General features: G+C 41.7%; 1 protein-coding gene across 11 annotated transcripts in view; it reads right to left on the minus strand.

The window, feature by feature from the left end:
• The window catches only part of PTPRF (protein tyrosine phosphatase receptor type F), a 375,416-nt gene that overhangs the window by 249,996 nt on the left and 98,461 nt on the right, over positions 1-26,959 (minus strand). For 2 of the 11 annotated variants that reach the window (XM_030952950.1, XM_030952949.1), the window contains exon 3: positions 15,316-15,391. The exons of the other annotated variants lie outside the window; for them this stretch is intronic. The gene's annotated coding sequence lies outside the window, so the exon portion shown is untranslated. The remainder of the gene's footprint in view (positions 1-15,315; positions 15,392-26,959) is intronic. 11 annotated transcript variants of the gene reach the window in all.

Raw genomic sequence — 26,959 nt, forward strand, 5'->3', positions numbered from 1 at the left:
GGGAGTACAGCAATATGGCCAAAAAAGACAAAATGAGTCTCATTTCACTCCGAACTCCCACATGCAGGGAATGTATTAGAGAGATTCAGTGGGGAGATATATGAAGATGGTGACGATGGCAACACTAGAATAGATTTAGGGAGGAACTTCCTATGAGCTTGCAACACAATAAAAAGGCCAAGAGCTAAAGAAACTGCCACATGAGCAAAGGTACCACCTCTGGGACCCAGGAGGGAGCAGGCCCAGAGCATCAGTCTGGTGCTCTCAGAAACAAGACTCTCAAACCATCTGGAGAAAAGGAATGAACAAAGCAATTTAAGAACCAGGAAGGATAAAAATCTCTGTCAAATCACAAGCACTAGACAGACTGCTAAGGATTTGATAGCTATCTGTAAGTACAAGGATACAAAACACCAAGAAAGGAGTGGAGGAGTATAATTAGTCATGGGCATGCAACCATGAGAATGAGACAAAGCAAACGGAAGTGTGTGCAAATTATTCTCTGTAAACAGTCAAAAAAGAGGGAAACACACCCCTCCCCAGAACTATTTTTCCCAGAAGGAAAATGTTTCATCACCTGTTTGGAAAGAAAATACAAATGAGGTAGGAAAAAAACCAAAAAGAAACCCCAAAATATCCCATAATCTGGGGGAAAAAAACCAAAACAAACCAACAGACTAATACAGGCTGATTGGTATGGAGCAATATATGTAACAGCAGAAACAACTCAGAAGTACTTTAAAAAGTTTCCCCTTATTTTGAGAAAGCACAAAAAAGTGGAAAGTGTTTAAGCACAAGCTGGCCCAGGTCACTGTGATCCTGAACAAGCAATCCCAGCTTGACCCAAGAAGAGGAGCAGAGCCACTTTTAAGCAGAATACAAGCACGACTTGAATATTCCTGTCAGCTTTATTGGCTACATTTGGTTCTGAAGACATTAATTTCTGAAGGTGTCATTGCCTGCAGACAATATTAGATAAGAAAGAGGAATTTTTCCACTGGAACAAGGATTATGTAGGGCCCGTTAAATAACTATGGAGATAAGTTAAAACATCCACTTAAAATATAGATCAGCCTTGAGCCTCACCAGCCCAGCTATCACTCACAGTGAGCACTAAGCATAGATTGCTGTAGATCACCCTACCCAAGTGTAAAGGCTCCTAATGTCTGCTGTAAAGTACCCTTAAAAGAAGTAAACTATTGCATATCAGCTTTTCAACTGATATGAAAAGTCCCTAGCATTTACAGAATAGGCCCAGCACTGCATCCAGATGCATGAATTACAGATCCAGGGCAGTAGAAAGTCCCACAAAAAATAAAACTAAATTCACCTATTCCTTAACTATCAGCAAACTCCACTCATGCGAAGAAACATGCTCATTAGTCAGACATTTCCACAAAGCAAGAATTTCTGTGCTTTTTCAACAAATTACTGTACACGTGACAATATACTCCTAATGAAAATGACTGTGCTATAACAGGCTTGACTGAATTCAGCACAATAGAAAACAGTGCAAGGACTAAAATCACTAGGTACTAAGTCCTCTCCTCTAAATGCAATTCCAGGGCATTAAGTTCTGCACAGCCAGGGTGCAGACAGGTGGTTTTAAACTAAAGAGAGGGAGAGCTGAGAAACACAGTCCTTCTGGGCTTGCTGCTTACAACACACCACAGCTGAGTGCCACTGACTGTACAGCTGTGGTCCTGTCATTCCAGCATCTGGAACCAGCAGTGTCAAACACACTGGTTCTGCATCTCTCAGACTGACAGAACATGCAAGGCAGAGCAGGCTTAAGTTCCACTGAGCACCATAACTAATTTTAACCAAAACTGCAAGAACGCAAATGATTGACCAGATGAGAGATAACCTGTCCTTCCATCCTTTCAAGGATTTGCATGATGTCTAATGGCTTGAAGCCAAACTAAATCCTAAATCAATTCTAATGCAAAATTAAATCAGTTTCCTCTTTGTAAGAATGCTTTCACTCTATCCACATATCTACTCAGCCTCCTTAGAGGCCTCAGCATCAAAAATTTTGAGACCTCCCAAAATCTGAACAAGCCCTTTCTCCGGCTTGGAGATTTTGAGCAACTTCTAGAGATTTTCCTTTGCAGAATCCATCAAAGTTGGACCCTCTGAGAACACGGTCTTCGGGTATTGTGTTATTTTTGCAGTAATTTTTGCTTCAACCAGAGTACAAGATACATAAAGAACTTTTTTCTGAGGAGGGAAAAAAATATGTTCTTTTTAACAAAAAATACCTTACGTTTGCTGGAAGTTCAGTTATGTTTTATGTAACATAGCATACTACCGGGGTCTGCTCACTTAATGCCTTTCAGATTAACAGCTTACTCTAAATCTGCTTTTGCCAAGACCTCAATTTCTGGAATTTGCTTAGCTTTTATGTTTAGAAATACTGGGCACAATACTAGTAGCAAGTCTTCTACAATATTTTCAGTGGTTAAAAACTGATGCAAAGTAATAATTTCCCTCCTTGGCAGCACACTCCTCATCCTTAACTGCCTTCCCTAACCTTCCGTCATCCACCAAGACAAATTTTCACACAAGACAATGGCACTGATTTGCCTAAATAATTTATCTTCTATGTATAGTCAGCAGTTCTTCAAAGCCCACCTTGGATCTTTCTATTTTCCTTTTATACTCACTTTACTTTATACACTCTACTACTGATAAATGGGAGTTGGGTTTCCAAATTTTCATCTCAAACAGTTTCTCAAGCCTGCCACCTACCTAGAGTGAATTACTCCCAGCTAACTGCTTACTAATTTAACTGCTTTTCCCAGTTTGCTTTCTTATGTTCCCCTACTGATTTCAAACCACATCAAGGAACTGATTCATTCCCCCCTTGCACCCTCCCTTTTTCTTTTCTACTCTTAATTTTTCCCATTATAATATTAGGGACACTTTGACTAACTTGTTCACTTTCTTGTAAGTTAGCCCTTCTAAAGTTTACCATCATGCTCAACGTTTTCATCTTCTTCACCCCTCTGAGCTCAATGACGTATTCATGCCCTATATTCACCACTGTCATGGCCACTCATGAATACATATGTGAGGAGCCCACAAACACCTTCAACCTTGCTGATGCTGCAGCATCTGGACAAAGCCAGGAGTGATTAAATAATCCTGAGCTACTCCTTGTGGCTGCAGCTTTTTTAAGCCAGGGTCTGGAAAGAACACACACGCCGGTGACAAACCCCCCACCCACCGTCTCGCAGCTGCTCTCACACGTGGCAATCGAGTAAAAAAGGACTTACTGCTTTGATCCTGCTCACAGAGACAACAATCCTTTTCCAAAGGTCCACCAAGCACACACAAAGTGCCAAGTTCTCAAATACATCTTGGCTGCCATCCTTTCTAGACATGGGCACCACCAGCTGAGGAGCAGCAGGAGCAGCAGGGCTTCACCAGACAGGATTCCTGTCTGCCCCAGCCACTCCTGCCAGCCAACACCAACCTGTGCAGGAGAAGGCAGCAGCAGCCTGCCACAGGGATGGCTTCTTCCTAATGCAATCATTTAGCAGACAACTTATGCCCTACTGGAGGGTTTATGTACCCAATTAAACTTCCTGTAATTCTCATCTTGTGAAACTATGAACATTTTCAATGCTAGATTTTGGAATTATTCTCTCCCAAAGGGCTTTGAAGTTAATTATATCATAGTTGTTATTACTGCCTCAACCACAGATACTGCTTGAACCCCATTATTGTGTGTGTTACTGAGGGCTAAAATAAGAACAGCTGCTGTTTCTGTGTGCTCTGGAGCTAGCCCTTCCTGCAAACTGCTTCTATAACCTTTGCCCAAACATTATGGATGCTCAGTTTATATGCAGGTAGTTAACAGAGCCCAGTAGGGTAAACGGACTTATTACATTTATTAAACTGAATTCTCTCCATGCAGAACGCCCCCAGCATCCTGCAGTTCGCTGGCTCTGGAGGCATTCTGGCATTTGGAAGACAGCACCCAGAAATTCCCTCCGCAACTAATAAGCAAGGACTATGAAAGCACAAGTTTCATGCAATTGCCTTCTGTATGAAAAATGAAAACTGTTTCTGTAACCTCTAAAGAAACCTAGATGCAATCAAGCTTATTGTAATAAGATGCTAGATTTATGATTATTCCTTTTTATTTCTTCCTTCTAGTAAGGCCTCCCTAGCTTCGCTTTGCCATAAGAAAACAGCCTCTGAGGTGGCATATATGACACAGCACCTAAGCCATATTAAAGAGATGTAAATAAAAAAAGCCCTGGGAGTAATACAATGCTTATTGAAGATGAAGAAACTACAGGTCTGCATATTGTCAAATTCCTGATTTAATGGCAGCAAGTCAATCTTAACTCTTAGTACAAGAATTTCTATTCCTAAGTTTTTATTCCAAACTACTTCTCTCCTTCAGTAGCACCTCAGGCTAAAAATTAAACTCAGGGTTTTTGCATCGCTTTCTGTATAGTAAGACACACAAAACATATACACATCAGATTTATATCAGATTTTTTCTCATTCAGATCTGAGGCTGTGTGTTCAAAACTCTTTGATGGAAGAAAATCAATTAATGTATTTTACAAGTCTTCTTTGTTTGTCAAATCAAAGCAGTAGTTTCCTAGTTATTTCCTGTCCAGAGGGACTGAGATAACAGCTGCATCAAGGCTGCAGCAAATCCAACACTTTCTGGACAGACCAGCCATCTTCCATCTTTCATGCCACAAAGCAAATGCCAGGACTCTTCAAACAGGCCAAAATCTGCTTCCACACTCACATTCTGCAACTAAATTCTTACATGGGCACCACATGCCAAGTGCTGAGCACTTACAGGCAGCAGACAGGAAGGCTCCACATGGCTGTGGATCCGTGCTGCCTGACACCTTATCAAGGATGCACAACCCTCGTCTGCTTCGGATTAGAAAGATGAGAAAAGGTGGGAAGGCTAACAATATTCTGCACACATTAATGAACCTGTAATAACTGCCTCTACCAACCTCAGAAAGAAATCCACAACATAAAGCCAAGGCAAACATTACTATCTCTCAGGTAAGTTGGGTACATCACCACCCCTACGCAGCACTTACTGCTCCTTGCATCTTGTGTGAACCTGAACCTCCCACGGACCCTCCTCATCCACCATAAAATCCACGCTAAATTTATCACAGATTATGTGTGACTTTGCTTTTTATATCCAGCAATTTTCTGACTACTAGAAAAGGCACGCTTTGCTAACCAAGGGTATTCAGTGCATGGCAGTTATTTAGCTACTTCCAATGGCTTTGTTATTTCTGCACTGGAGAGGCAGCAGGAGAGATCAGTTCTCACATTCAGCACAGCATACACAAGGCACAGATGGGACACTCTTCACCTCTTGGTGGTCCTCCATTACATCCTATGGCTCTAAAAAAACTTAGGTTTTGCAATTCAACCTTAAGTAAAGTATTCAAAGGAAGAAAGGCAAACAAAAAAATTTCACCCACCACAACACGTCTGCTTCCACAAGACTGCAGCTTGCTTTTGATTTTTATAATTCAGTCTTGAAAAGCTCCTCTTCCTCAAACTTTGAGAGCATTTCCTATGCAACTCACACCTTATAACTTCTGTGCATTCTCTTTACCAGGAGAATGGTCCCATGCTAACAGTCTGAGTCAAGATAAACCTGAATTCTGAAAGAAGATCAACCTGAAAAATAAATAAATTATGTACCACATACAAAACTGCCCTTTTCTAATGGAGGCTTCTGCCAATAGCAGATGGAAAGACCTTTGAAAAATAAGACATCCCATATGCCATCTGTAGCAACTTTGAGCTTTACTATTGAAATTATTCACTCTCCTTCCAGGCCTTCACCTTTACATGACCTTGAGTAACACATAAAGAGGATAACACATTATGTGCAGCTTCTTGGGATACTATTCAGTAAAACCTAAGGAAAGAAAATTACTGCTAGCTGTTTTTTCAATCCATTCGTGCATTAGTGTGCTGAAACACATACTTGGCGCCGTTGAGATCAGATTCAATGTATGTTCTAGCGTACTTAGGAGGAAAGCTATTGTAATTTGTTAGTTGCCAGAATGTAAAATCCTGAAGGGAAAAAAGCCTCCAGCAGAAAAACAGGACAGATCTTAAAGGGGAAAGATATTACCTAGCTTCACAAAAAAACAAGGAAAGCTTAAGGTGGACCAGGTTAAGTACAGCTCCTAGAAAACGAACAGCCCCTTCTTCCTCCACATGGCTGATGCTGGCGTAGGGCTGACAACACAAAATGAAGCACCTTGTTCATCAAAACCAAACATAATAAATTAACAGCAGCACAGCAACTCCTCAGCTGCCAACAATGGCTCTGAAGCTCTTAGCGATATATGGGGAACATGCTCCAAGTTTTAACCATTTACTTTTGGATATGCAACGCCACCAGATGTTCAAGCTTTTTGTTACCTGCAGACTAATGCATCAAAGTGGCTTTGATGACATTCCCTCTGAAAGCTTGTGTGCCCCAAGCCTGCAGCTCTGTGTCCATCACTTCTAGATGTGTGCCCAGCCCATTAAAGTGGACCTGAGCCAGGTCTGAGCAGAGGGGTGGTTTTACCCAACCAGCAAGAGCACACAACACCACATTCATGCCAGTCCTATGTTTAATCAGCCTACAGAAAAGCAGGACAAAGACATCCGATGCCAGAGCTCATATCCCTGGCTGCCCGACATCCAGGCAGTGCATGGATTCTGCATCACTCAAACCTGCTTTGGTTTTACCCTTGTGGGTTTTAGTAATTATGTACATACACAGAGAGCTTGCAATCAGTGTACTCTGAATTAAATTTTAACCAATAAATGAAGTATTAAAAGCCACAAAAATTTTTATAACATTTTAATTGTGTATTACAGAACTCATCTGGTAACACCTAATTATAATTCTAAATGAGCAGCAATTAACAAGCTATTTTACGGTGCCTAAGTCCAAAATAAACAAGGTCAGGACAGTACTGCAGAAGGAGCTGCTAGTAAGCACACTGCAAAAGGGAGGCCAGTCTATGCTTGGAATGTGCTCATTCCCCAAATTCTTCATCAAAGCATTACATTTCAGAAAGTGTAGGGAGTATCACCCATCAAGAACAGGACTTGCTGTACCACTGGATCCTTGTCAGGAAACGGACAGCTCTGCTCCTCACACACCACCCACAACACCAGTGTTAAGTTCACATGAAGTGACACATGCCATCACTGTGTCACTGATGGGGAAGGTAGGGACGGGTCCAGCAGAATTAAGTGCTCTCACCCATCTCATGTAGCAAAGACTCCAAAATGGGATGGGTTGAGGACAGAGCAATGAAGAAGTCTCTCTTCCTTACACAGAAGCTGTAACATCCCCTGTAGAAAAGACAGCCCACCTATTGCTTGAAAAAATTAATCTTTCAATCATCCAACACTTCCAAGCAGGAGAAAGGTAGATACTGTAGACAGAGCCACAGGTTTCCTGTCAAATTCTATGACATTTCCCACTGACCTGGATGCTCTCTCAGAAACTTCTTGGACGAATCTTGCTTCTTCACTCCATGGCTAGTAAGCCAAGTCTTTCTACCTGGTAAGCATCCCTAAGTGTCTCAGAAATAGTTACAGGAAGAAGTACCCCACTACAAGTTTTAGGGGTCAACCAGCAAAGGTTCAAAGCCCAGAAGTTTTATTTCAGAATGCATTACCCTTTACTGACAGATTGGGTTTAAATTTTATTTTTGTACTTCATCCTTTAAAAAAAAAATGTTCTTTGAGAGTTGAAATGTGAGGGAAAAACCTCAGCCTAAATTATATGCAATGTACAAGGTAATTTTCTCTTTTCAGAGGTTGGACAAGGTTTCTGGAAAGGGCTTTGAGACAGACTCATGCGTCTGTCCTTTGGTTTTTCCTTTACCATTTTTCCTGTGTCTTCTAAAGAAAGTGAATCTCAAACTTCTTCCACAAAGAAGAGGGACCATTCCTGACTCTAGGGGAGGAGGCAACAGAACAGGAACTTGCCTGATGCAGCTGGTATCCTCTCTGTCTGTAGGAGCAATGCATTAGATATTCTTAACTAACATTAACGACATGTAAACATTTGCAAAAGTATCAATGATCAGCTTTTTAAGCAGAAGAACAAAGTACCCCAGGCACTGTCAGGGCTAGATCAGCAAACCAACTCTAGGAGATGCTGGCAACAGAAAATGTGCCTCATATATGCAGGTGGTTTATGAGACATAATTTGTGTACAACCCTTTTAAAAAGAAAACATGAAGGAGTTTGAATAGCTATCCCTCATGAAGCACTGCTGCTCAAAATAAAGCTTATTCTGTTCTCCGAGCTGACAGACAACATAATTCCTGACAGATTAGCCTTCTGGGTCACACTGAGGACGCCAGCAGAAGTCAGCTTAAGGTGCTGCAGATTCCCCACCACTCTGGTGTGCTTCTGTCCAGCCACAGAAGCACTAAAGCCTCACACCAGATGGGTCATGGTGGTGTAGATCTCTGTGAGAAAGTAATCTGGGCTTGCTCTTCCACCAAGACTTACAGGCTTCAGACAGTCAAGTGAACCTGCATTTGTCCAGATAAGTGTGCCTGAGACCTGGTATGTCCTAAGGAAGCCAGGCTGATCTGTTGTCTGAGAGGATTATTACAAATACAAAATAAAAGTATGTCTCTCCCTTGACAGAGTTCATTAAAAACCAATTAAGGCTAGCTGAACTGAAATGACCACCCCTGGTAAATGGGACCCTTTCTGAGCAAAGCTAAGGGCTGAAATAAACAGTCAGGGCTTTACACATGCAAGCATCCCTCTGTACCTTTCTTTGCCAACATATATGGAAAACCCTTTGATTGCATGACAAAGCTTTTGGATATACTGCAGTGTCTATCACTTAGAAGTTCACCACTGACCACCAGACTTTTAACCACTGCCACACGCCTGTCCTGACAACCTTCTCCAGGAAGGGATCCACAGCAGGACTGTGCCCCAAGTCCTGTCTGGTGTTCAGCTACAAGATCAATCCTGGCTCTGTACCATGGCTGGGAGGAGGGCACCCTTTCAAGGGCCTGCAAACTCCATCACACAACCTGCAAGCGTCCATCCCGCAGCCTCCTCCAGAGCCTTCGCTGCCCAGCAGCACCAGCACTACAAGTGGAGCCAGCAGGACTTCATTTTTTAGCTGTGCAAACAGGAAAGGGAAAGCTGATCAAACCACTGCCTGAAGGGAGGATGCACCAGGAAGGCCAAGTGAAACTACAGGCACAGCCGACTCAGAGGCAGCAGCCATCGCTAAGACCAAGACTAAATAACTACTGACAGTCCTTTGCATGAATCAGGCAAAGCTGATTATTTTTTCCAACAGACCAGCTACCCTGGGAAAGACCACCATCCCCAAAACCTTTTCCATCAACTGTCCAAAAAAGTTGCTTGCAAATTACTGGAGGCACAAAAGCTGCAGACGCTTGGCTCTTTATCTTTGAAGGCATGCCACTTGAATTTATCACACTACATGCAAGTCAAACTTTATTTAGCTGAACGAGAATCCTATAAGCCCCCTTTTCCTCACCAGAGAGTGAGAACAAGCAGAACAGCTAGTGCCTTCTTGCTTTACTGAATTCATTATATTAAACCAAAAGCAATGTCATCTTAACTTGAAAGGACTTTTAAAAGAGCTTGAAGCAATTCTGCTGCTGTAGCATTTTTATATTTTGGATTAACTACAAGCCCTCTTAACCCCTCCAAGTTTGTAACAGCACGTACTCATATCCTCCCAAGCTTTCAGAGCAGCCAGCAATGGCTGAGCTGTTAGCAAGCTGGGAGTTAAAGCACACACCATGTACAGCTATTGTAATTTGACTCCTCTATGAGTTAAAGAAGTCCAAGTTTTAGGTATTTTCGTCCACAAGAAAGGACCTGCAGAATCTGGTAAATTATCTCAGATATTCCTCATGTCTCATGCGCAATTTCCCTGATTAATAACCCAGGCTCACAGGGGCAATGAAAAGGTCAAAATCCGACTACAGGTGACAGTCCTAAAATATTATTAAATGTTACCTTTAAAACATTTCCAATTAGCATTCATACAGAAAGATTTCTATCAAGAGACATTCTGTAAATTCATAATAATCATCACTGACTTAATCTGTTTTTCAAACAGGATTTTTTGACTTTTTTTTTTGCCAATAGAGTGTATCAGAAGCTATAGAAAACACCTTAGCAGCAACTTTCTTGAAATGAAATATTAAAAAAACCAGCACCCTTCTACCAATAACTGGCTCTGTTTGATGTAGTTTGTCATTTTTCTGGACAGCTGAAAGCCTTAGGCAAATGTGCAGAGAAAAACAGTGAACCATCTCATCCATCTTTTGTTTATTAAACCCTGAGTTTATTCAAGTGGCTTTGAATCCTGAACTACACAAAGTCTTCTGAACCATTCCCCACTCAGCAATTGAATCTAGGGGGCAGAGAGAATGCAAAATGTCCTTTACATTTATTAACTTCTGGAGAAAGCATCAGATAACAAACCCTTTCATCTCAGCTCACACAGCTGAAGAACACTGAGAAACAATGGCCTGAACCAGACCAGCTCCAGCACAGTGTTACCAGAAAATCCTTGTCAGGTGCTTGATACAAACCCTGCCGAGAGCACCTCTGTCACTCCTGGGCTCTCTTACCCTGCCTGTGGGGGACACCATCTACAAAACAACCAAAGAACCATTAATAAGCACTTTTAAGCCTTTTTCTGACCCTGCTGTGTTTTCAGAGCAACGGCTGCATCTTGGGGAGAGCTGTACGTGTGCTGGAGATGAAAGGTTGCCAAGCACTGCCAAGTTATACCAGACTAATAGTATCTAGGGGAGCTGGAGATGGATGGAGTCACAAGATTAAACTGCAAACACTCCCAGTTCAACACTAGTTTGAAAAGGGCTGTCTTTACTCTGTCCATTCACAAAAACATGGGGAAGAGAAAAGCCGTTTTTATATACAAAACTGTACTAGAAGAGTGCCCTAGAGGCCACTGTATCATTCATTTTCATACTAAATTCAATAAAAATACACCATTCTTATTTAGATTAAACAGGTACAGCACAAAGGGGTCTTGCAGCAGCAGCATTTAAGACCTTGTTGAGAGCATGGCCTGCCCCTAATCAAGGCAACCAGCCTAATCAGGAAGCCAACATGGGCAATTTGACAGCAGTAGGTCTAGCCCCAGAGGTGCCATACATCACTGCCTATGTCTGCATTTCCCCTCCCTTTGCTATCTTTCCTCATGCATTTCCTAATGCTCAAGTGTATACCAAGACAGTTGAGAGGATGCAATTTGTAATCTCAATTAGGCACAACATGAGGTAGCCAAGTTGATTAAGAAAGAAGGGGCCTAAATTAGCTTACTGCCCCTTTACAAGAATTAATTTCTATTCCAGCAGTGCCTATGGTGGTGTGTCCAGTCCAAACACATAGTAAAGTAAACAGATGCACTCAAGAGAGACTGACATTTTTCATGTGGCATGGCAGGGGAGCTGTGTGCCTGTGAGGGTGCAAGCACTTCAGCCTACCTGATCCATTAGTGCTTGGTCAATGACAAGGAAAGTACAGCCTTTCCTTCCCCTAAGTAAGACACTAATCTGTTACAACTCTACAAGCTAGGGCAATTAATCAAAAGTCTATCATACCATATAAAATGAAAACGGCTCAAAGATGTGCCTGTTCACATCAATTAATTATTAAAGGAGCATTAGCTGAAGCTTTTCACCTGCCATTTAAAAGTTCAGGCTAATATGACATGACATGCATACAACCAGTGCAGCACAGTCTACACCTCCATTCACCCAGCCAGCTACCCCAGTTGGGGGTGTACCTGCTCTGTTCCTTCAGACTGGTTCCACTAACACCCCAAGAGCAACCAGAGCCTGCCTGCTAGGGATGGCTCAGTATGTACAGCTGGGAGTCAGCAGGTAGCCCCTCCAAACTGCAATCACAACAAGCATTTGCACATGTTTGCCTGACATTTCCTCTTCTGTTTCAAAATAAAGTCCTCAAGCAACAAGGCAAGGGCTTGGTAAAGGTAGCACAAGCATTCCTAGAAACCACCAACCGTGCTGTTTTCAGCTGTGTTCATGCTGCTGTAATCAATGGAAGCACTTAGCAGTGATGAGCACATACCAGCAAGAAAAAACACCCCATCCTTTATGCCATGGTTGTTATCTTCTTCCAGACCAACCAATGAATCAAGATCAGTGACTGCACTAGGAGGTGAAGCGCTGGGAGGGCTGGTGCTTAATTAAGCTGAAGTAAATACACCCTGGCTCAGGATCAGACTAGAATCAACTCCACAGCACAGAAACCAAGAGTAGACAAGAGCATAGCGGCATCAGACCTGCTCATATTTCTACCACTTATAACCCAGGCTTTATTCTAATTGCACAAATTGAAGAATGATTAGCAGTTGTGTGGACATTAAATGCCCTGCTGATGTAACCTAAACAGATTTGCATTATTCAGAACAATTACATAAGGCCGTAGCTGTGAAACTAGAATGAATCAAAACAAAAATATATATTAAAAACAAAAAGCATCACCCCATAAACGACTAGGATGGCAAAAAAGCCTAAGTAATAATTTAAAAGCCACACTCTAACATCATTCTTTCTAAAACTGGAGATGCAGGCATCTTTTTCATGAAACACCATAAATCCAGTAGAGTGGTGTTCTCACCCTTTACAATCTCTAAAATTAACTTTTATAGATATAAATATTAATAAAATTCACCCCCACCTATGTTTTGCACCAGGCTGCTATGTAAAACCTCATATCTAATTTTATGACAAATTTATATTTCTGCTGCAAAGTGTTATGCACAGCTCAAGATCAGCAGAAATATTGGGTCAAGTTAGACATCAGCTTCCATGAGCTGTGGGAAGTGAGTGGTAAGTGCAACTCTGACAGACCACAGCTGCCTATGCTGAAACAACTTTACAGTACACTCCCTAATAAACTACCAAACAGGCACCAGCACTCCTAGTGTCGTTTGGAAATTAAATAGTAAGCTACAACTTTAAATATTTTTGCCTCACCTCCCGTTTCTCACAGATGCTCTTCTTCACAGCTTATCTCCAAGTGGAATGGTGAGAAAAGGGGGACCCCAGACTGGCTGCCAGACAGCCTTTTCAGGCTTCATTCTTAATACCACTATCCATGAATACATTACATTTACTTGGCCTCCAGTCACCTCATTAACCCTGGCAGCAAAGCAAGTAACAAATACATCTAACAGTATCTACTTGATAAGAAAGCCTCACACTTTTCCATAACACTTCATCTGAAGAGGTAAATCTCAGGAGGTAAGTTTGTAGCTGTTAACAAGCTATTTCCCTCTCCCCACAGAGGAAGAAATTGTGTTTTTCTCTGACAGCAATATATGATAGTACTGTCATTACAGTTGTTTTAGAACAGCTTTAAACTACACTTGTGTTTCAGAACTACCTGCCAGAGCCCTTGTTCAAAACTTTAATCTCTCAATATATTGTTTCAAGGGAAGCTTTTAGCTTCAACTGTCCAAGTCATCAAATATACAAAGGAATATACATACCTAAAGTAAAGCATACAAACCCACTCACTACATTCAAAATACAATTCACAAGCTTCTTCCCTGGGGCCTTCCTAAACTGGATGACCAGATTTTGTCCATGCTCGGAGACAGCAGCACAAGGCTACAAAATCTCAAAAAAGGTTCTCTAAGAGCAGGGATGAGCCAAGCGCATGAGATCTTGTTAGGCTTCCTCTGCACTGAGATTGGAGCCCCAGCTGCTGTGACTCCCCAGACTTTACTTAACCAGCAGATCTCATTTCTTCTACTCGACTGCAATAGAGATATACTAAGAGTTTCTTTCCTAAGAACTTTTAAACAAGATGTGCACACATATTAACACATCATTTGTGTGTATTTTACATCTGTATACACATATTTCTATAAAAATGACATTGCATGTATTTTATGGTGAATGCATTGTAATTTTCTTTTGAAAGTCTCCAAAACCCCTGTTGTGCTTCGCTTTTCTATCTGATACAGTGGAACAGAGTGGCTGTTTTAGCAGAAGCCGGGCAGATGCAGAGCTACAACCCTGCTTTCAAGTGCAAGGATTCTCACAGCCTTGTCAAGTGCCTTCATTTCTGCACCTTGCACTCCCCAACTATAAAGTGATAACACACTGCCTCCCTGACACTATTTAGTGATAACAGATTTTAAAAACCAGAAAAATAAACAAACAAAATCCACTAAGAAACTCTAAAGAGCAAATACTGCTATCTTGAAAACATAGATGGTTACTTCAGTTACCAGGCATCTATAAAAACAAAATCACCCTGCAACCATTTTCTGGACTAATTTTAATCTTAAAATTACACTAAACCTTAAGTGTTAAGTGCAACAATTTATATCACCACTTTGGAAAGAAAGGCTGCAAACCATTTGAATTCTAGTTTTTCTACCTTAAGAAAAGCCTAAAAGTATACCATTTCTCTCTTATAATCCTGTAGCAAGAAGAGGTTTTGCTCTAGCAGAACAATGAGATATGAAATCAAAATAGTCATCTATCCACTGATAGTGCATAAACACTGTATTTTTAGCACTTCCACATACTGATTTTAGACTAACCTCTTTCTCACAACAGTAACAGCATAAATGACCATTTCAAGAACACTGTCATCCAAATGTCACAAAACAAAAGAGAACAAATGATACATCTACTTCCCTGTGTCTCCTCTGGCATTTAGAAGCTGGCATGCGAGGAGAATAATGCGGCTCCTGCCTCATCCCACCCTTCAATTCCAAGGCTGGCTCTGGAACGGAGTGAGCATGGGGGCTGCACCAGGAGGTCCTGCCAATACTCCCCATCTTTGCAGCAGTTCCTCCATTTTGCAGAAGAGTGTCCACTCAGCACTCATCTTCCTAATTACGCACCAACAATTAGCTGGATTCTTGTTGGACTGTGCATGTCGCCTGTTAACAGGGCCCCATGAAAAAGGGCTAAAACTGGATGTGGCAGATGGAGCTATATATCCTGTCCATCTCTGGAGAGCAGATTTGTAATGCAAAACACTGAATTCAAGATGAGACCCATGGATACAAGGAAGCAATCAGAACCAAACTGATTAAACAAGACCCAGGTCTCAGCACAGCAGACAGAATACTAAACAGAAACAAAGATACCTTGGAGAGGGAAACAAACCACGCACAGAGTCACACACCAGTCAGATCTTCCCTGAACCATTTGGCTCCCTCTTCAGAAAAATCACACCATTCTCCTAAAAACTCACCAAGGCCAGAAGCATCCACGTTCTAATCACTCCATTTCAGGTCCACACAGAGGAAACGCTTGGGTTCTTGAGTTGCCTGTTTTATAATGGGAAAGGACAGGGCAGTGCTGCCGTGATCCACATGGCCAAAAACAGCAGTGCTTGTTGCACAGCCCTCCAGTTGAGATACACAGTGCCCCAAATCAGAAGACTAGTCTGGATTATTAGCCCAGCCTCTCACAACCTTGGGCACATGACATTTCATGCAACTACCACTATCCTGAACCCAAATCCTGTTTGACTTGAGCAAATCTGGACTCGGTGTGGGAGGAATCCGGATAGACGCCTAGTACAGACATCACGACATGGAAGGGACGCACTACTCTGAATCTGCCCTGTCACAGGACCCTGAGAGATGTGCCTTGGTTCCAGCCCGAGTACTGCTGGCTCTCGCACCCAGTCACACCTTCTTGCTCTGCTTTTCATGCAGTATTAAAGAGAGTTTTTAAATCCTTGCATTGGGAGCTGTGTTTTCCCTTATCAACACTGATCTGGCTTCACAGACCTCCCACTCGTTTTGCTTCATGGGCTAATGGAAGAAAAGAATTAAACAGACCTCTGAGCTCCTGCAGCCACTCTCTTATAAATACTCCACTGACACACACACATTTCAAAGCAACAGCCTTGCCCAAAAAATCATCAAGAAAAGTGTAATTTAGACTTTTAACACTTTCTCCAACGAAGCACAAAATAATCCAACCGCCCTTAAAGCTGGTTTTGTTTTGCTTTCTCTCCAGCAAAATGCTCTTACCCCTTGGACAGCTGCAAACAACCTCATACACTATTCTGCTGTCTTACACCTCCCTGCTAAGTGGATGATGTCACACAGCCTCACAAGAATAAAGATACTCTGACATGCACCAAAAAATGAACCAACTAAGCTACAAGCAAAGACTGTTTATGTAACACTTTGCAGACACCTTTACACTGCTTGGGTCTCATAGCCAGTTTTGTTTTGAGCTTGTTTTTAAACCCAAAGTTCAGAGAGAAGGAAAAATAAAATTTCAAATGTCAGTACAGTGCTTGTCCACTGACTCAGCAAAGCACGTACTGCCAAACTGATGCACAGCTTGAATGCCTCAGTGACCAAGTACTTTTGGAAAATTATTGTAATATGCACACATTCACACACAAAAGAGCAATCTAATCATCAAAATATTCAGAGACACATTATTCAGAGACACTCATGTGGCCTCTAGAAGCACACCTCTTGATCTGCGTGAACTGACTTCAGACATAAAAAGATGCTGTGGCTCCCCTTCTCTCCTCTCCTGCAAATCTCTTCAGGTTTCAGGGGTTTCATTTTTTATTTATTGCCTTTCTCTTAGCTTCACAGAAAGTTTCTGTTACTCTACCAGATTTTATCCCTTTCTACTTGGCAAATGTTGATTCTCACCCATCCTCCTACATGTCTCACACGAAACCGCTTCAGCCTCTTGTGTGCAAGCAAAAAAAAAAATTGCGTACCTTCATCTTACCCCAAAATCTGCTGGTTCAACAGCATCAGCACTGCCTGGCCATTAGAGTGCAGTGTCTAAGTGAACCAAAGAAACTGCAGCCCCCTGTCCCTCACAAGCCAAGGTGCAGCAGAGCCCACCTCCACTGGCTGTGCTGTGCTGGCGCTGAGAGCGGGACAGAGCCCCAGACCAAGGGCAGGGAGCGATGGCCTCATCCCCCTTTAACCCCCCCAAAGCACATCACTGCTCCCACACCATGTACAGAACTTCAAACTGATGCCCCTACAAGCTCTTGGCTGATGTGACTGTAGGGCATATAACAATGCAGCCTTAAAATATCTAACAGGCTCCTCCTGCATCTAATAAAGGGGAAAATGAAGGAAAAGCAGCAGTAATTCTACTCATGACCTGCAGACACTAATGCTTAATCATTTTCTCAGGGGGTTGGAACAATAGCATGAAGAAGAGAAAACAGGCACTGGAGGTGATACATTTACTCCATAGATTTCACCCAAGTAAAGCATCGTGCCTTTGTGCCAGGCACTGCCTCAACACTACAATCCCAAACAAGACAAGATTAAAAAAAATTTAAAAAATTAGTTGTTGTTCTTTTAAGACATTCCTTAATACTGAAGATGATTGCTCCACTTCTGTGTTTCAGAGCTCTGCTACCTGTAAACAAGAGTTAGGACCAGTACTTTGCAATGCCAAGTTCAGATCTTTGGATGGGAGGTAAAAAGCAAAGTAATATTACAGAGTACAGCATGCTATTTCTCATATAAACAACTTAAAAATAACCATTTAATGATAAATCTCATCATCAGGAGCATCAAGCACAGCATGACTGTGATGAGGGAGTAGGGAGCTGATAAAGGTAAGATATCATCTCTTTCTTGAAACTTTTAATAAAAATATAGCAGTGAGATTTAGTTTTTTTTTATTTTTGCTAGGAAATTGGCAGAATAAAATGATTGCTATTACTATAGCCAGGTGCTTTACACATGTATGAGTCTAGTAATTTGAGATTCAGCATAGATCTGCTCTCAAAGTTAAAAAAGCATGTCCCTACTTCTTCTTCAAGAGAGGGCACAATCAGCCAGCTTCCAGTTAATAAGGACAAATAGGATTTCAGCATTATTCATCACTCCAATTTCAATAATGAAATGAAAATTATTCCTTAAGATTAAAGTTTAAAAATCTAACTACCTCCCATTATTTTCCAGTCATCCAGAAGTTGATGTCCTCCAAGAGATTTAATGGACAACACAAGACTCTTCACTGCCCATCTCAACACACTAAGGAACTATTCCTGTAATGACCAGTTGACTCCTTGGATAATACTGACAGCAAGATGCAAATGCAGCCACCAGTGCATGCACTTTCTGGAAAAAGTACCTGCAAGACCTCTTCAAGTTGAAAATTGTATCAATCACAAGCCTTCGCTGCAGAGCCAGTATATCAATCTGTTTTGAGGTTACATCTTTATACTTCAAATACTTTGAACAAAATCTAGAGTTCATCCAAAAAAAGCTTTAAGTGATAGTATCCCTGGCAAATCACTGAAAGCCAACTGCCCAATATCTACAAAGGAGAGGGGGAAAAGAAAAAGAGAATTTTTTTTTTTGAGGCTTGACTTCATGGTGCCAAAACTCCTCAGTAAAATAGGTCAGTACTAGCATTGAAACCTTTGGGAGTGCAACCATGTACTTTCACATAGTTTCACTTCTACTTCAATGCTTTAAAAACCCATAACAGGTTGTTATAAGAGAAGCAGGACTATTGGACATCAACAGAGCTCACTGCTACCAGGGCACACAGTCCCCAAGTTTTCACAACAGTCTCTAGTGTAACAGCATATTTACCTCTTCTAATTGAGGCAATAATTTGCTAAGCACATCTTTCAGCAACACTGAGGGCTAAAGCAGTGACAGTGCCCAAGTCCAGTCACCTCCCCAGACACATCAATAGTTTTGTGCTGTGGATTGAATCGGGGAACCAGTCCAAGTTAAAAATAACTAAGAGGCAGAAAAAGAACACAATTCTCTTTGACCTGAAGCAGACTTCTGATTTATTACCCTGCTGCTAGTGACAAAACAGGTTTAGAGTAAGCAGGAGGAGATGGGCAGGTGAAGTCCAGATCATCTCTGCAAGAAAGGTTCTATCTACCACAGCAGCCCAATTATTGCATACTGTAAAACCTCTAAAACAAATTTCAAGGCAGTGTTTTGATTGATTTTCCTTTGCAAAACAATCTCCCACCTAGGGTCTATAGTTACATTTTAATAACATCAGAAAAAAATAATTTAAAAACCCACGTCCCTCTGCAGGAAACAACCTTTAAGGAAAACCCCAGCACTCTTCCACAGCCAGAACAATGCTCTTCCCTCATTATCAACACTGCCAGGAGGTTAAAGCCTTTGCCAGCTTTCCAGAGGGAGAATCTTCTGCTAAGTGTTGTGTTTCAGCAAATCACTTTCAGATCAGAGTCACTGCCACATGCTTCCTTACCTTTTATGAGAAACTTAGAGACCACACTGTTCAGAATTTACAGCTCACCTGGACCAAGTTCCTTCAAGCAGCACATGTGATAAAGATCTATTAATGAGAATAGCCCCTCTTTGAAAAGTTACTTTTGAGGATTTGTCTCCTTTCTCAGCCAGACTAAAGGCTGTGTCTGTGCCCTGTCCTTTGACCCGGGAATCACAACTGATGGCAGTGCAGAGGCAAGACAAGACCTGTAGCTCCCTAACAACTGGAGAAAACCATGGATAACAACCCATGGAGAGAACATATTCTCAAAATTCTTAAAATATTTTCCCATTTGTTCTGGGAAGTGGCTCAGAGTAAACTGTTAATCAGAAAACTCTGACAAGAACAACCTGATGTAGTATATGATTCACATCTGATCCTTAGATGTTGCTTTCTAAAGAAGTGTTCAAGGCAACAAGGTTGCACCCTACCAAAATGCTAATTTTTATGAAGCTTTAATAGTATGTTAAGTCACGATAATTAGGGTTCCTATCCCATTCTCAGCCTACAAATTGCTGGTCAACATGCAAAAAAAAAAAAAAAGTATTTTTTTAAACTAAATAACCTGGAGAGTATTTTATTTTTCTCTACCACTCTACCAAATGACTAAATAGAGAGATCAGAGGCTCAGATTTCAGCAACAGATGCATTATTTTAAAGTCTTAATTCTTCCTGGCAAAACTCAAAACTCTGATATTTCACAAGATTGGCTTATTGATCAAAACAAGAGTATGTATCCCAGGTAGCTTTTGTTTTGAAATAATGAGATTGTAATCTGACTTGCAACATAGCTGTTACTCCTCTACCACCAATGAGCACAGTCTTCTATTATCAGCTTCTGAAATCCTCTGCACAATCTGGTTCTTCAGCGCTGTGTGGTTTGCACTCACAGTGGCACCAAAGCATCTCTTAAAATGCCATTCCCAGCTCAAAACTGTTGCAATGTATTTAAAAACCAAACAAGGAAAAGAAAATGAGCTGCACTGTACAGCTTTCTTGCACTCCGTAATTGACTTAATAATTTCCATAAACCCCAGTGAGAAGTTACCCGTTTGTCAATCTATACTCTTCCACACCGCAGATTTTGGGAAAACGCTTTGAAAAGGCTGATTTACTAATTCTGCCCTAGCTACCACTTCAGTAGCAGATGTCATCTAGCCCAAGAGAATCACCTCATTTAGAAGAACAAAATGCAACTACAAAGCTAGTCTAAATTTAGATCCACCACCAAGGAAGGAACATTTATGACGACATGGGAAAGGTCTGTGTTACCACCAGTACAGATGCAACCCAAGTATCTCATCTACACCAACATGAGTTGCTACTAAGTGTAAAATAAAATACTGAATTATGGATATACATAGAGCCTACTATATCTTGGTATGATTGCTAGAAACTCCATTAAGGTCATAAATACAGAGATAGCTGACAAGAAGCTCAACAGAAGGATAGCTGTTCTCCCAGTAGGAGAAAATGCTCTTACAACTACCGGTGGGATTATGAAAATAGGCTACTTAAGTATCTGCTGCTATTGGTGATACTGTTCCACCTGCCAGATCTGCAAGCGTTTTCATTTCGAATGCATGTTTGGAATGCTTCTTCTTTTATCAAGGGAATATAAACACCAGTCTTTGGGAAGGACAAACAAAGCGCCTCCCCAGCACGGACAGCAGGCACACTCACAAGCCCAGGCACAGCATTAGGTCAGCATGTTACAGAGGACGCAGTCACTGAATCACTACAGTTGTCACTTGCAAGTGCAAGCAACATGGACAGGGGGGTCTGAACACAAAGACATCTCCAACCCAGGGACTTCACCAACCACACACAGAAAAGGAGATTAAACATCCCAGGAAGCAATGAAGGAATCCTGCAAACACCATTGCTGAAAATGTTCAAAGAAAGAAAATTCTGCCTAACCATTACATGTGACTCTTTTCCCTAAAATGACACATTTTTCTTGTATTTATACACGAATTTGATTTTTTTTCCTCCTTTACCTGTGAAGGAGCTACTATATTCAAGTGTTTATGGAACTTACCATTTTTCTCACTCTTTTACCCCTGCCATGTCACTGTCATAAAACTCCCTCTTGATTCCAAAAATACTTTCTACAACCCTGTTGGATTCACACGAAGACTTTGACGACCATCAGTAAGATAAAGGAGCACAAGATGCACCCAACTAAACCAAAATTACAGACTGCATCTTAGGTTTCTAGAAAACAAAGGTTTGAGTGATTTACACATAATGATTTCTAAAATTAAATAATTGCAGAGAAACAGTGCTGCTTAAAGAAACAGAGAATTCTACGCTAACAAAAATTAGAGGTAATTATAATGTGTATGTAAAGGGCACAGCATTCTGAGTGTTAAATCACCTTTAATTATGTTTTCTGGATTTGTAACACTGACATTTGAATTCCTAACACTGCACTGATACACCACGTTAAATCAAACATGCCAACAGCTCTATTCTGAATCACCTTGAAGGCTTGCGAAACAGAGCTGTGTTTGAACACATTTATCTTCTTCCTTATGTTCTTTCAGCTATTGAGTGAGACCACAATGTATACTTCTGGAGTGATAATTGGTCACCAAAGCAACAGCTTGGATGCCAAAAAGCAGGATTTCAACTCAGCTGCACAGGGTGGTGGATAGAGAAAGGTGATCACAATACCTCCATTGTAGCCTTGATCCTGTGACTCAGACCCTCGATGAACTACAAGTCGTTCATGCTCTGAATCCAAAATGAATAACTGAGAAAGCAACTGAAAACAAGACTTTGTTTTCTTTTAACTTCTGTTCCTTGTACTAATAGCCTTTAAAGGGTCTGCGCGTTAATCCTGAATCACAACAAGAGAGATGAGAAAGATCCCTGGCTAGATTTTCTTCCAAGTGGGCCAAAAAAGAAGTTTAAAAAAGTATTTCCTTTTTAATAAATTCGCTGGAAGTTGTCAATTTTCTATTTATTACCAACCCTTAGAAAAGGAGGTCTGCACCATGGTTAGTGCACACTATTGACAGCAGATCTGGAGTTCCTTCACCACCAGGAAGGAACATTTACATTTACCACATTTACACACCAGCAGCCTTTTCTCATGTTGCCAGCAAACTGCGGCTGTATGCAGGGAGAAAAATATCCACTTCTCATAATGTTATTGCTTTACCTCTTATAGAGAGCTTAGGTTTCTTTCCAGCTGATATTCTGCTGTAAGAGGAATGAGATGGGATATTTGTTTTCAAGTCCTTTCCCCCTTCTTAGTGATGCCCTTTTCCTCCCATATGCTAAGGCAGCTGTTTATCAAGTTTCACAATCCATCTAAAAGAGGCTAAATTAAGGAATTTCCTTTGCTTGCCTCCTCTGTTTTAAAGGTGTTACATTACTCCGTTTGCAGTTTGTGGTTCAAGAACTGCAGCTGTTAGAAAAAAATATATTTATGCACATAAACACATTACTGAAAATACTTAAGTTAATTCAATGTGACAGAGAACCCTGTCCAGCTAGACCCCCAGTCACTATGGCTCAGCTGCTGCAGAGCTGGCAAGCCCAGGGCTGAAGATGGGGAGTGTCTCACCAACACTTTTCCTGTGTGCCCAACCTGCCAAAGCACCAGCACACCTGAACCACCCCAGTACCTGAGCAGCAGCAAACACCCTTCTCCAACAAACCCATCTATAGGCTCTGCTGCTGCTGTTAGGGAGTAAGGAGGGATGAAGGGAGATAGCACTGCGAGGGCAAAGCGTCCCCCCAGGCAGAGGTCAGCAGCAAACTGGGCATGCAGAAAGACAAGACCAGGGCTGGGCAGGGAGGTCCAGGAGCAGCAAGGCCCTGCCAGCCCCAGTGCCCTGCTGGCCATTTTCATCACTGCCCTGGGTGCAGTGAAAGCACTGCCTTCCTATGGACCTCAGGCTGACAGCACAGCTTTGTGAAATGCATCTAGCACATAAGGTCTGCACTTCCAAAACCTCCAAGCAACTCCCAGCTGCTCCTTTCAAACCTGCCATGCATCATAGATTTCCTCTGTTTCCCACATAAGAAGGGGGCTGTAGACACACAGCATCAAACGCTGGAGCAGCAAAAAGTTCCTCCCGTAAAAACTCAAAACAACAGACTAAGAAAGATGGTTTGTCAACAAAGTGACCAGTGTTAAGCCTGACTGCCACAGAAATTTCAGGCACTGAGGAACAATACGAAGAATTAAAGCCAATCTTCAAGGATTTCAGAAGTGAACAGTCCAGAACTTTGCCTCTCTGAGGTTTCTACATGATGAAAGCACACAGCCTTAACGAGCAGAGCAAGACAAAGAAGCAAACCCTACTAAGTATCTCCTTAATAAATCTGCAAGAGTCGTGGCATGCAGTGTAGGCAAAAGGCAGGTTAGGCTGGGGTTTCTCAGTTTTCACTTTGTGATGACCTAAAAAATATGAGAGTTTTTCCTATACAGATAAGACAACAGGCAATTACCTCACTCCTATGAGTAACACTTAATAAAGATTTGATTTGACCTCATTTTCACTGCACTGGAGAAAGGCATCTCAACATCAGCAATAACACAACAGTTAACACCAGCACTCACTGGAATGCTTCTGTATCTGCCAACCCTAAATACCTTACAGTCAGCAAACGGGATGGTTTTATTGTTTTTAAATACACATAGACATGTATTTCTTAATTATACTTTAAACCAAGAACAAAGGTCACACATATGCTCTTAGCAAGAGGCTGCTATCCAGTCACTATGTTCTGTAAACAACGCCCATCACTTCAACCATTACCAGGAGACCTTTAGACTTCGGCATCTCTTGGTGCCTTTCATATTGGAAAAACATCATTAAAACAGATTAAAACTGCTATTCCAGTCAGACTGCTTATATAAAGCTTGAAGAAAATGCGTACCTGCAATGCTCTCCTTCAAAACAAATGATAAAATTGACTGTTATTTCAGACTCCTAATCTTGGAAAAAATATTCTCTCTAATCAGAGACTATTAAATCTACTCTCTTCTATTAACACTATGTATTTACATAACCACAGAACAGTTTCAAGGATGCATTTTTAGGATGGATACACAGAGACCTCATATGTGTTCATACATGCTGAATTAAATAACTTTACTAAGAAAAGAGTGTACATAAAGTACAGTTTTACAATTAACATCTGCTTTATCTCTTTTTTGTAAGATGACATCCAAGCTATATAGATGTATCAGAGCCCTTTATCTCACAATGCCATTTTCCCCCAGAGCATTCATGTCTCACTTCAATAAAATATCAGCACGCACGGGCTTGAAACTGGCTTTACCTGCAGCAGAGACAATTCCCAGACTATCAATTTGTAAAAGCATTGGAAAAGCAGTAAGAACAATATTGACAGATGGGCTCTCCCACACCTTCCTTGCAAAAGGCTCTGCTCTGGAACCATCTCCCCCACAAATTAGTCTTTGGAGAGTTAATAGATAACCATCCATTTCAGTCTTTTGAAACTTCAAAAAAGTGGGCTTGGGGTATTTTGGGTTTTGGGGTGGGTTTTGTTCTTGTTGTTTCCCTCATCCCCCTTTCCTTAAAGTAAATTAAACTCTGAAGCATGCTTTCAGGAAAAGGTAAACTTAGCCATCAGAGCAATTCACTTCTTTCTCTGGAACTTCAGTAACATTCAGGGTTCTTATTCAATATGTAAGATATCCAGAGCTCTGAAGGTACAACCCATGGGCAATGCTCATCCACAATCAGCACCTCAGGTGTTTGCCAAGTCTGGGGACCACACCATCACCAAGCCTACACTTTTGGTTTAAATTACTTTCATCTCATTTGCATTCCCTCTTTATATCTGAACGAACAGACATAGCTTTAGGTCTTCCTGCAAAAAGTTCCTGCTGTAGCACTGTAGAATTAAGGACAAAAGAATACCAGCTGAGTTCAACAGGACAGTATCTGTCCTACTTACAATTCTCAGCAGGAAGCCAGGGATGTACTCAGGGAATGGAGCTGTCCACTCCCACCTTATCTGTGGACTGTGGTTTTAACCTTGAGCCTGTATTTAAATTGAGGGCTCATATTAAGCAGCAATGGGCACTCCCAACCTCAGGACATCTAGTGTCCTCAGCAGCAGAAGGTACAGCACGTCTGTGTTCATTACCAGGTGTGCTTTAATTACTGCTATTACCAGCAGCCAGGGAAGGGCTGCAAGCAGCCACTCTTCAAAGAGAAAAGGCAGAGCAGGGCAGCAGAGATTACCCCAGCAACTGTAAATACTTTGCCATCTGCAGAGTCACTGGAATTAACTAACAATTTTGAAAATGCTCATTTATTCCCTGGCCACACCATGCACAACAGGCACCTATGCTGACCATACTGCTATGGTATTCTCAGCATCCGCACACCTGCCTGATCCACGGGCCACACAAAGTAAATACAAAGAAATGTAAGCAGAGGCAATCTCATGGGTGGAGCAAAGGCTCGTCTATACATAAAAACAAACACTACTTCAACCAACTGTTATTTTTATCCATATGTAAACAGAATCACATAGAGAAAGTAAATCTTGCTTGCTCTTGCTCTAAGACTACAAGAAGAGAATTACGTAGTATGGCAAAGGAGAGTAAATTTCTTAAGAGCTGAGCTGAAAATCCAAGCCCTGCACAGAAGTTGAGCTGAAGCACACTGGAGTGCAAGACACCCAGCCACAGAAAGGGCTCCTGCAGAGACAATGACTTCCAATCAATTAGGCCATTGTATAATGGATACAGATGCCAGTGTCTGCTCTGATGCCAGGAAGCAGTAGAGGGTTTGGAATCAACACCAGATCTCCAGGCAATGCTAGGGACTGCACTGAAAATGCACATGGCTTTGAAAAAAAAAAGTATATGAATTTCTGAGAAATTCTACAGTACGGTACCAAGACCAACAAATTCAGTGGGAAAAGGTCAGGGTGATTCAGCATTTTGGAAAAAATCCCACTTTAGGCTCCCTCCTGGCCATGGACCAAAAGGCAGTAATGCCAAGTGCTGTCTGCCAGGCCAGAAGATGCAAGAAGACCCTTCCCTACCCCATGCCTGGGGGCAGCAGGAACCTGCAGCCAGCAGGGACTGGGGAAGAAGGTGACATGGCCAGGGCAGCTCCAGGGACATCCAGAGGGGTGAGAGCTCCTGGACCCTTAAGGGAAGCCTTGCTTTTGCTGCCAAAATTAGCACATGTTAGAAAACTGAAATTCAGAGACTCTCTCCTGTTTCTCAGCAGGGATCAGGGATTTTTCTCTTCACTGGACACATGATTTGCTCTGATCTGACTCAGCTTTTGGAAGACAGTAAAAAGCCCTGACTTCCAAACAAGTAAGTTTAACAGATCTTCTGTGCTTCAAAGCAGGTGGGTTAAGCTACAAAGAATTATTCATTCTCCATAGTTACTGGCCAGCGCCATTCCTTTAACAGTGGGATACCCATCTAACACATACAGACATCAATATACATTAATTTAATCCACAGGTCCCTCTGCCCCTGGATAAAAGGCCAACTTTAACCCTATGCTACTGCTGGAAGGACAAGAAAAGCTCTGGAGGAGCAATGGAAAGAACTTGTTTCTCCACCTGGAGGCACCCATAATTAGGAAGTGATGGATGTC

Source organism: Camarhynchus parvulus, chromosome 8, assembly GCF_901933205.1.
Source record: "Camarhynchus parvulus chromosome 8, STF_HiC, whole genome shotgun sequence".
NCBI classification, from domain to species: domain Eukaryota; kingdom Metazoa; phylum Chordata; class Aves; order Passeriformes; family Thraupidae; genus Camarhynchus; species Camarhynchus parvulus.